Here is a 9,326-nt window from a genome sequence, read left to right as displayed (position 1 = left end):
TTTCCACTCAAGGTTGCGTGATTCCTTCCTCCTTCTGTGACTCAATAGTGGTCTAGTACGAATTTGTGTTCCCATCTACCGTCGAGTATATGGGGAGACCCCACTAGGTTATCATCCTTTATCCATAGGAAGCCGTGTCTGCCGCCTTACAAGCCGTAACGCACTAAACACAACATTCGGGAAGATTGACTGCTGTACAGAAAGTCCTTGGTTTTCATATGACTGCCAAGGTGTATATGCAGTTTTACGGATTTGTTTGGTAAACCTTTTTCCTAGTTCTCCAGAGTAGTCACTTTCGTTCCTTTTCGGACTCCCTAAAAGAAAAGGTCCATCTGAGCACTTGTCACTTCAGGCTCATTAAATATTCGAAGGCGACTAGAGTCATCTTTTGTCCTTTTCTCGACTCTTTAAAAATGAAAAGGACAAGTTTTGTTCCCGTGTCTTAAAATTTATTTGGCCACAATTCACATTTACCCAGTTAGATCTTGTTTGCGTTAGCTTGAGTAGGGCCCTTTCGCGTTAGTTTTTCCTAGGATCTTTTGAAGTCATCATCCTGGTGGAATCACCGATCCCGTCTCCCATTCCAAGTGACCAAGGGTCTCCTCCCTCTGTTGCTCCTAAGGTACCGATTGTGAGTGATACTCTCCCTGTTATTCCGAGTATCCAACCGATTAACTCTTGTGCTCCAGATGACGAGGCTTACGAAATTCACTGGAACCCCATTTGGGAGCCTTCTGAAGAAGATATCCCTCCTACCCCTCCTGGTGTTTCGGTTGCAATGTCTTCTTTTGATATGGAGGACACATCCCCTATCACAAGTGAAGAGTCCGTTGTGATGAGCGGTGAAATTCCCACCTCAACGGAAACTCCACCCTTTCGTATCACCCTTCTTGGTGTTATGTTGCCTTTACGCTATAAGGCGTTAAGGGATGTCATGTCTTCTAGGACTCCCTCCACAAGTTCTATGTGGTCACACACCATCACTCTGACCTCGGATTCCTTTATTCCTCAAATTCACAATGTGTCTGTCACTTCTGTCCTGACTATTCCAACTGTTTGTGTGGCTTCTTCAACCCTCGTTGCCTGAGCCATTACTGCATCCTCAGTTGTGACCACTGCAGCCGGACCTTCTTTAGGGTCAGCTTATAGTGGCCCATCGGCATCCATACCCAGAGTTGTTAATCCTACGTTAAATGCCCCACCTTCTTCTGGTTCCATTCCAGCAGGGGGGCATACGATCAATATTTACAAGTTGTCCAACATCCAGGCTCGCAAGGTCCGTTCCATTACTACGATCCCGTAGGACATCACCTTTATCTTGCCGGATCCTTGCCATCTCAGCCTACTATTGAGGTCTCGATTCCATTATCAGTTGCTTGGGGCACCACCACTTATCATGGAGGCCAAGCACCGCCTGTGAATTCTCAAGGACCACCTTATCAAGGCCAACCGTCTTACATGCAAACCTCTCATGGGCAGTAGTATTACAGGCAGTCTTATCCAGGGCAACCTAGAGGCCCACAAGGGCAAACCTTCCAGGGACAACCTTCGGCCTCTAGTGGTCCGTCTTTTATCGATTTTGCGCAACCTTCTGGTAATTCGGGACAACCTTATGTTGAGCCTCAAACCTGCACCTTCCTATACACCCTCTCAGCCTTCTTTTTCCACTTACTTCATCCATCAAGCTATTAAATCATTGCATTATAGTCTAAAAGAGCTTTTGACATGGTTTTCTAACTATGCTTTGACTGTTGTTTGGTTTAGATTTTTGTTCAGGCAGCTGCGGAAAGTTGTCAGTTTCCACAGCCAGCACAGGTTTCCGCAACCAGCACAGGATTCCGCAGCTATTTTGTTAAAAGCTATGCTACAAGCGTCCTATAAAGAAACGAGCCACATGGGCAAGCTACAAGTGACGGGTACATGGAACGTGTCCCTTCAAATCAGCCAAATCATCCATAGAAGGTCACGGTCAACAAGGGTCAAAGGCAAAACCAACCAAGGAATTTAGCGGTGGCACGTCTCTGTTTTGAGCACATGAAAGTTTACGTGTCGGCACACCTGGAGATCATCCCCGTAACTTGAATCCAACAGCTACCACTCCGAAGATTTAATAGACATGATGACAGTTACACTAGATCTCGGCTAAGGAGATCTACGTGTCTTTGGCAATGCAGTTAATAGCATAGGATTCAGTTAGTTAGTTTCAACACTTTTTCATTATAAACAACGCGTTGATGAACGCTGTGTAGAAACTTTTGCGATGTAATTTTTGAACTGTTGCTATTATCACCCCACTGTACTCTGTTTTATATATGTTGCTGCTGCTTTAATACATGAGAAGACTACTTTCCTGAGTTCATTCTTATGACTGTTCGTTGACTGGCTGAGGTGGCAGAGGGCCCCTGCGCACTAAAGCCCTGTATAGTTTTCATTTGATTTTATTATGTTTCTTTTTTCATAATCATTAGCTTGTATATAACATGCTGTTTTGATGTTTTTAATTCACTGCTATTTACATTTTCACTCCTGTATTTTTATAGCTGTCAGCTGATCAATGTTTTTCTGCAGGTTTTCTTAGGCAGCCCGGACAAATTTTCATCTTTTTTATAACTATTGACATATGAGATCATCTTGTCCTTCCTGCTAATTTTCATTTTCTGACGTTTAATTCCAGCACTGTCCTTTTTCAAATTGTGTTTTGCTTATTTATTTTCTGCTACTTAGACATCATACCACTCATTTGTTTATGGTTTCTTTCTATAGTCAAGTGACTCTATTAGTAAGGAATCAGAATATTATTTATTGTAGTGTGATTTAGTTATCATATTGCTTAAACTTATTCATGATTGCTTCCCACAAGGTATATTGAGCTGAAGGGTAAAGGATCAGAAGAGTTGAAGTAGTGTGATTAGTTTCCTTTATGCAATTTAATTTCTTGCAATTTAGTTATCATATTGCTTAAACTTATTCATGATTGCTTCCCACAAGGTAGATTGAGCTGAAGGGTAAAGGATCAGAAGAGTTGAAGTAGTGTGATTAGTTTCCTTTATGCAATTTAATTTCTTGCCATTTAGATATCATATTGCTTAACTTGTTCATGATTGCTTCCCACAAGGTAGATTGAGCTGAAGGGTAAAGGATCAGAAGAGTTGAAGTAGTGTGAATTAGTTGCTTTGCTTTGAGTTGCTTTAAGTTCAGTTTTTACTTTCTTTTCATTCAGCAGCAAGGATACTGAGCCATTATCAATAGTTCACTGTTTGATACAATTACTTCCTCTTAAGAATTGATTTCATTACAGTTGTTTTAAAGCTTTCTTTTTGAGCACTTTTAAGTTTGGGAAAATCACTGTAGAAATCACCATCATTATCCATACTTAACTTTCATTTTCGCCATCACACATTAGGGAAATATAAATCCAAAAACAAACTAAAAAAACTCAAAAACGACAAAAGACTAAGGAAATGGTTATCTTGTACATATAGTACACTTCACTTCGTCAGTTTACGAATCCCGGATTGACATTTTAAATAGCAATTTAGAACACACTAAATTGACCAAACATTTTGGCGCCGTTGCCGGGGAAGTGAAATTAGGTAGCCAATTTCTTAAAAAAAAAAACAAGAAAATTTCAAGGAAGGAAAATTGATAACCTCTCAAAGTATGCTCTCCTCTTGCACTTAGTGTGATCTGGAGGATCAGAAAAGAGAAAGTTATTGGTTTAATAGTTTCTTGAGTATGCTCTCTTCTTGCACCTAGAGTGACCTGGAAGATCAGAAAGAGAATTATTAGCCGACTTGAAGAAAAATAAAAAAATGACATGCATAGAGCAAGAGATTCTAGGGGAAGGTTTTTAGCTAGAGCCAAGAGTTCGATTTTTACAACTCCTTCTACCTCAAGGAATAGACAAGAGACGCCTCCATCATCTCCAACCTACACTCCTAGCCCTAGGATTCCTTGAATTCAAGAGGCAATAGTTGAGTTAGGAGACTCTTCCTCACCATCCATCGAATCTGAATTAGGAAAAGATCCTTTCTTTTCTTCTACTGGGGGACACATTGTAATTGAAGAAGTAGAATCACCTGAGGAAGAAGAGGGAGAAATTCCTCCTCGTTCACCATTAGTAGAGGAACCAGAGGACTCTGAAATCTCTGAGAAAACTACCATGACAGAAGAGGGAGTTAACGGATTTGGTAGAGGTAGAGGTAGAGGAGGAGGAAATAATGGAAGAGGTAGAGGTAACAATGGGGAAAATAGGGATGGAGATAACTCATTTGCATTTCCTATAGTCGATGAGGATTCTCGAGAAACAATGAAAAATATTTCACCATCTGTCCTCCCAAACTTTCATGGGTTAAGAAACGAAGATCCTAAAAAATTTCTATTTGAGTTTGAGGTCGTGTGTCGAACCTATGATTATCTAGAAGACTCTCAAAAGCTCAAACTGTTTCCTTCAACATTGAAAGGAGCTGCTTTGAAATGGTTCATGGGATTACTCACTCAATCCATTAGGACTTGGAATGCTATGAAACAAACATTTTTGGATAGATACATGGATTATTGTATGCCTACCAACCACAAGGATGAAGTATTTAAAATGGTACAAAAAGAAGATGAAAACTTGGAGGATTTACTTGAAAGATTCCAATACAATCTGAAAAGAGCAAAAATAAGTAACTTAGATGAGGAGACCTTGAAAGCCCTTCTATTAAAAGCCATTAGAGATGAATGGATAGATATTTTGAACATGATGGGAAAAGGAGACATATCTCAACTTCCACTTCATGACATAGCAGAACTGTGTGTCCATCTCTCAAGAGGAAAATCTAAAACTGGAAAAGGGCCTAGAGATCCTTCTCTCATCAGAGCAAACAAATCTGCAATTGGATCAGTAAGTAGGGCTGAGATTGGCAATATGCTTGATGAATTCAAAACTGATATCTTAGGGAGTCTTAGTGAGCAACTAGACACTCTTAAGATCCACAATAAGCAGAAAGCTAAAGCTAAAGATTTAGCCATCTTTTGCCCAAAATGTAGAAAAAAACATGCTCTCAGGGAATGTCCCTTGGATGCAAAAGTTGTAGAAACATGTGTGATATGTTCAGAGAATCATGAGACCAACGATTGTCCTTCAATTCCTGGGCTCAAAGCTGTCTTTCAAGAAGTTCCAAATACAATTGAGTCTCTCTGTTTTGTTGCAAGGAGACCTTGGCAAGGGCAACAAAATCAAGGGTTTAACAACTCTATGAACTTTCAACCCCCACCAAATTGGAATCCTTGGCAACAACCTTGGTCCCAACCTCAAAATCCTTTTCAATCATGGGTACAAGGTATGCAAAATCCTTATGGGAGATTTGCTCAATTTTATCAATATCCTCCATCTTTTCAAAACCAACAAGCTCCACAATTTCCAAATCAAAACCCACAACTATCATTGCCATTTCAACAACAACAACCCTCTCAACAAAACCCAAATTCTCAACTCTTGCTTCCATTCCAACATAAGTCAAATCAACTTCCTTCTCAGCCATTGCCAAACCCCAATAATAAAAACCCTCAAAATGCTTACATGATAGAAGGTCAATAATTTCCTACCTATATGATTGTTCCTCTCAATGATGTACAACTCAGATCTGGTAGAATTCTAGATAAACCTTCTATAGATGCCCAAAATCAAAGAATTTTTGAGGAAGAATCTCTTGAAGCCAATAAGGGTTCTGAAGCATCTCTTCAAAACCCAAACACTCAGAAAGAAAAAGAACTAACCCCTACAACTTCTATAGTTGAGCAACCTGCATCTTCATCCACACCTCCTTTTCCTGAAAGATTACAAATTGACAAAGGGGTGGAAAAACAAATCTTGTTGCTTGACTATGATTTTCTAAATGAATTGAAGAATGTCTGTGTCAAGATTCCCTTGTTACAAGCCATTAAAGAGATTCCTATTCTAGCAAAAACAATAAAGGAGTTGAGTCTTAAAAGACCAGGAAGGAAACCTAGAGATACAAGAAGAATCCACCTGGTAGGGAAAATTGCAGACATCATGATGGGAAAAATTACTATGCAGAAGTATGTAGATCTCGGTAGTCCAATTGTCAAAAAACATATCAATGGGGTTGAAATTCCAAATACTTTGATTGATTTAAGGGCTTCTATCAACATTATGAGTAGATAGACTATGGAACAGCTGAAACTTCCTAATCTTCTCTTTACACCTACTTTACTGCAACTTGCAGATCGATCAATTATTAAACCAGATGGTGTATTAGAAGACATTTTAGTCTCCTTAGACTCTTGGGAATATCCAGTGGATTTCATGATTTTAACTCCCAAGAGTAATTTAGGAGGACATCCTCTCATCTTAGGAAGACCTTGGCTAGCCACAGCCGATGCTTTCATCAGTTGTAGGTCTGGGAATATGTATATTTATGATGGTAATTCGACAAAGAAATTCAATCTGTATCCTCCAGCAAAAGAAATTACAGAAATAGGAGATAATGAATGGATTGATGATGAAGATACTATACAACCTGTCTTTACCATTTTTGAAGTTAGTGAAGATAGTCAAATTCTGAACACATTAGAAAATTTTGAAACATCTTCAGAATATGACCACACACAATTTCAGTTAGATTCCGACATTGAGTATCTATCATCTAGACAAATGTCTCTTTTTTCTATGGAAGAATTTGGTAGTTCCGCCATTGAGATCTTTCCAGGAAAAACATTGAATATCAACAAAAATTTGGAAAGATCACAACAGGAAGAACTAACCAAAATGTTGCAAAAACATTCTACTGCATTTGCATGGGAGTATACCAATATGAAAGGTATTGACCCTAAGACTTGCATTCATAACATCTACATTGAAGAAAACAGTGGACCAATCAGACAACCTTAGAGAAGGATGAATCCAAACCTTAGGGAGATAGTGAAAGAAGAGCTCCAAAAGTTACTTAATGTGAACATCATTTATCCAATTTCAGATAGCCGATGGGTTTCTCCTTTGGTTATAGTACCTAAAAAGAATGGTAAATGGAGGGTATGCATTGATTACAGAGAATTAAACAAAGCAACTTTGAAGGATCACTTTCCCTTACCCTTTATCGATCAGGTATTAGATACTTTAGCAGGCAAAAAGTATTTTTCATTTTTGGATGGTTTTAGTGGTTACAATCAGATTCAGGTAGCACCTGAAGATCAGGACAAGACCACATTTACCTGTCCATGGGGAACTTTTGCTTATCGAGTACTTCCTTTTGGATTATGTAATGCACCTGCAACATTTCAAAGGGCAGTACTAGGAATTTTTTCCGATCTAATCCATGATTGTGTAGAGGTTTATATGGATGATTTTACAGTTTATGGTAATTCGTTTGAAGAGGCATTAGAGAATTTGGAAAAAGTCCTTATAAGATGTAAAGAAACAAACCTATCATTAAGTCATTAAAAATGCTTTATGATGTTTACTGAAGGGATTGTTTTAGGACATCATATTTCAGGAGATGGGATTAAAGTTGATAGATCAAAAGTTGAAGTCATCTCCAAGTTGCCTATTCCAAATTGTCAAAAAGATGTTAGAAGTTTTCTTGGATTTACTGGATACTATAGAAGATTTATTGAAAACTTCACCAAAATAGCATCCCCACTCTTCAAATTACTTACAAAAGACTGTGAATTCAAATGGGATCCTGATTGTCAATCTGCATTTGAAACTTTGAAAACAAGAATATCTGAAGCACCCATTTTGAGAGGTCCAAATTGGAAACTTCCTTTCCATATTTCCACAGATGATTCAGATACAGCTCTAGGAGCTGTGTTGGGACAAAAGGATTTAGTTCCTTATGCCATTTACTACACCAGTAAAAATTTGACTCCCACTGAGTTAAACTACAGTGTGACTGAGAAAGAGTTTTTAGCTGTTGTTCATGCAATCAATAAGTTTAGACACTATATAACCGGCTATGAAACTTTTGTCCATACTGATCATTCTGGAATTAGATATCTCATGAATAAACCTGTTACTAATGGCAGAGTTACAAGATGGCTCTTACTTTTACAAGAATTCAATATTACTGTGTTGGATAGACCAAGGAAACAAAATACAGTAGCTGATTTCTTGTCTAGAATCCAAAATACTAACGAAGATTCTCCTGTAGAGGATAAGTTTCCAGATGAATATTTGTTTGCAGTAACTACTAAGACTCCTTGGTATGCAGATATTGCTAACTATTTGGTTACAGGGAAGCTACCTCCACATCTATTTCCTGGTGAAAAAAGGAAAATTATTCAGGAGAGTTCAAGTTATTCATGGATTTCTAATGAATTGTTTAAAATAGGGCTAGATTGTGTGATCAGAAGATGTGTTCGGGAAGATGAAATGCCTGACATCCTCAAGGCATGTCATGATGAACTATGCGGTGGACACTTTGCTAACAAAAGGACGGCCTATAAAATCCTTTCTTTAGGATATTATTGGCCTTCCCTTTTCAGAAGGTGTGACAGCTACCAAAGAGTTGGGAGACCGACTCTTTCAAATGAAATGCCATTACAACCACAGGTACTCATCGAACCCTTTGAAAAATGGGCTTTAGATTTCATTGGACCCATTAATCCACCATCTAAACAAAAGAAGCATATATTGGTATGCACTGATTATGTCACTAAATGGGTAGAAACCAAAGCATTGCCTTCTGCCACTGAAAATTCAGTTGTTCAATTTCTTTTTGAGGATATTTTTACTCGTTTTGGTGTCCCAAGAGAAATTGTGACAGATCAGGGAAGTCAATTTACATCTAACTTGATGGAGAAGCTGATGGAAGAATACAAAATCAAGCACAGAAAATCTACTCCTTACCATCCACAAGCAAATGGCCAAGTGGAGTCTACAAACAAAGTTCTTGAAAGCATCATCACCAAAATTGTTCATCTACACAGAAAAGATTGGGCAGAAAGGCTTCCTGAAGCCTTATGGGCCTACAGAACTACATGGAGGAATACAACAGGACATTCTCCCTATGAACTTGTTTATGGGAAAGAGGTCCTGCTCCCCATTGAGTTCCATGTCAAGACTTTCAAGATGGCAGTCCGGTTGGGGATGAATCTATCAGAAGCCCAAAAGCACAGAATGGAGCAGTTGAATGAGCTAGATGATATTAGACAAGATGCAATTTTAAGGACTGGTCTAGTTCAACATCAAAGAGCTAAGTGGCATGACAGATATATCAAAGAGAGAAAGTTTCAAGAGGGAGATTGGGCGTTACTGTTTGATTCCAAGTTCAAAGACTTCAAAGGAAAATTTCAGACTCATTGGCTTGGGCCATATGAGA

The sequence above is a fragment of the Pinus tabuliformis genome, chromosome 9, assembly GCF_031772625.1.
Source record: "Pinus tabuliformis cultivar Carrire ecotype Pingquan chromosome 9, CPIR1, whole genome shotgun sequence".
Classification (NCBI taxonomy): Eukaryota; Viridiplantae; Streptophyta; class Pinopsida; order Pinales; family Pinaceae; genus Pinus; species Pinus tabuliformis.
Note: the sequence above shows the minus strand (reverse complement) of the source record.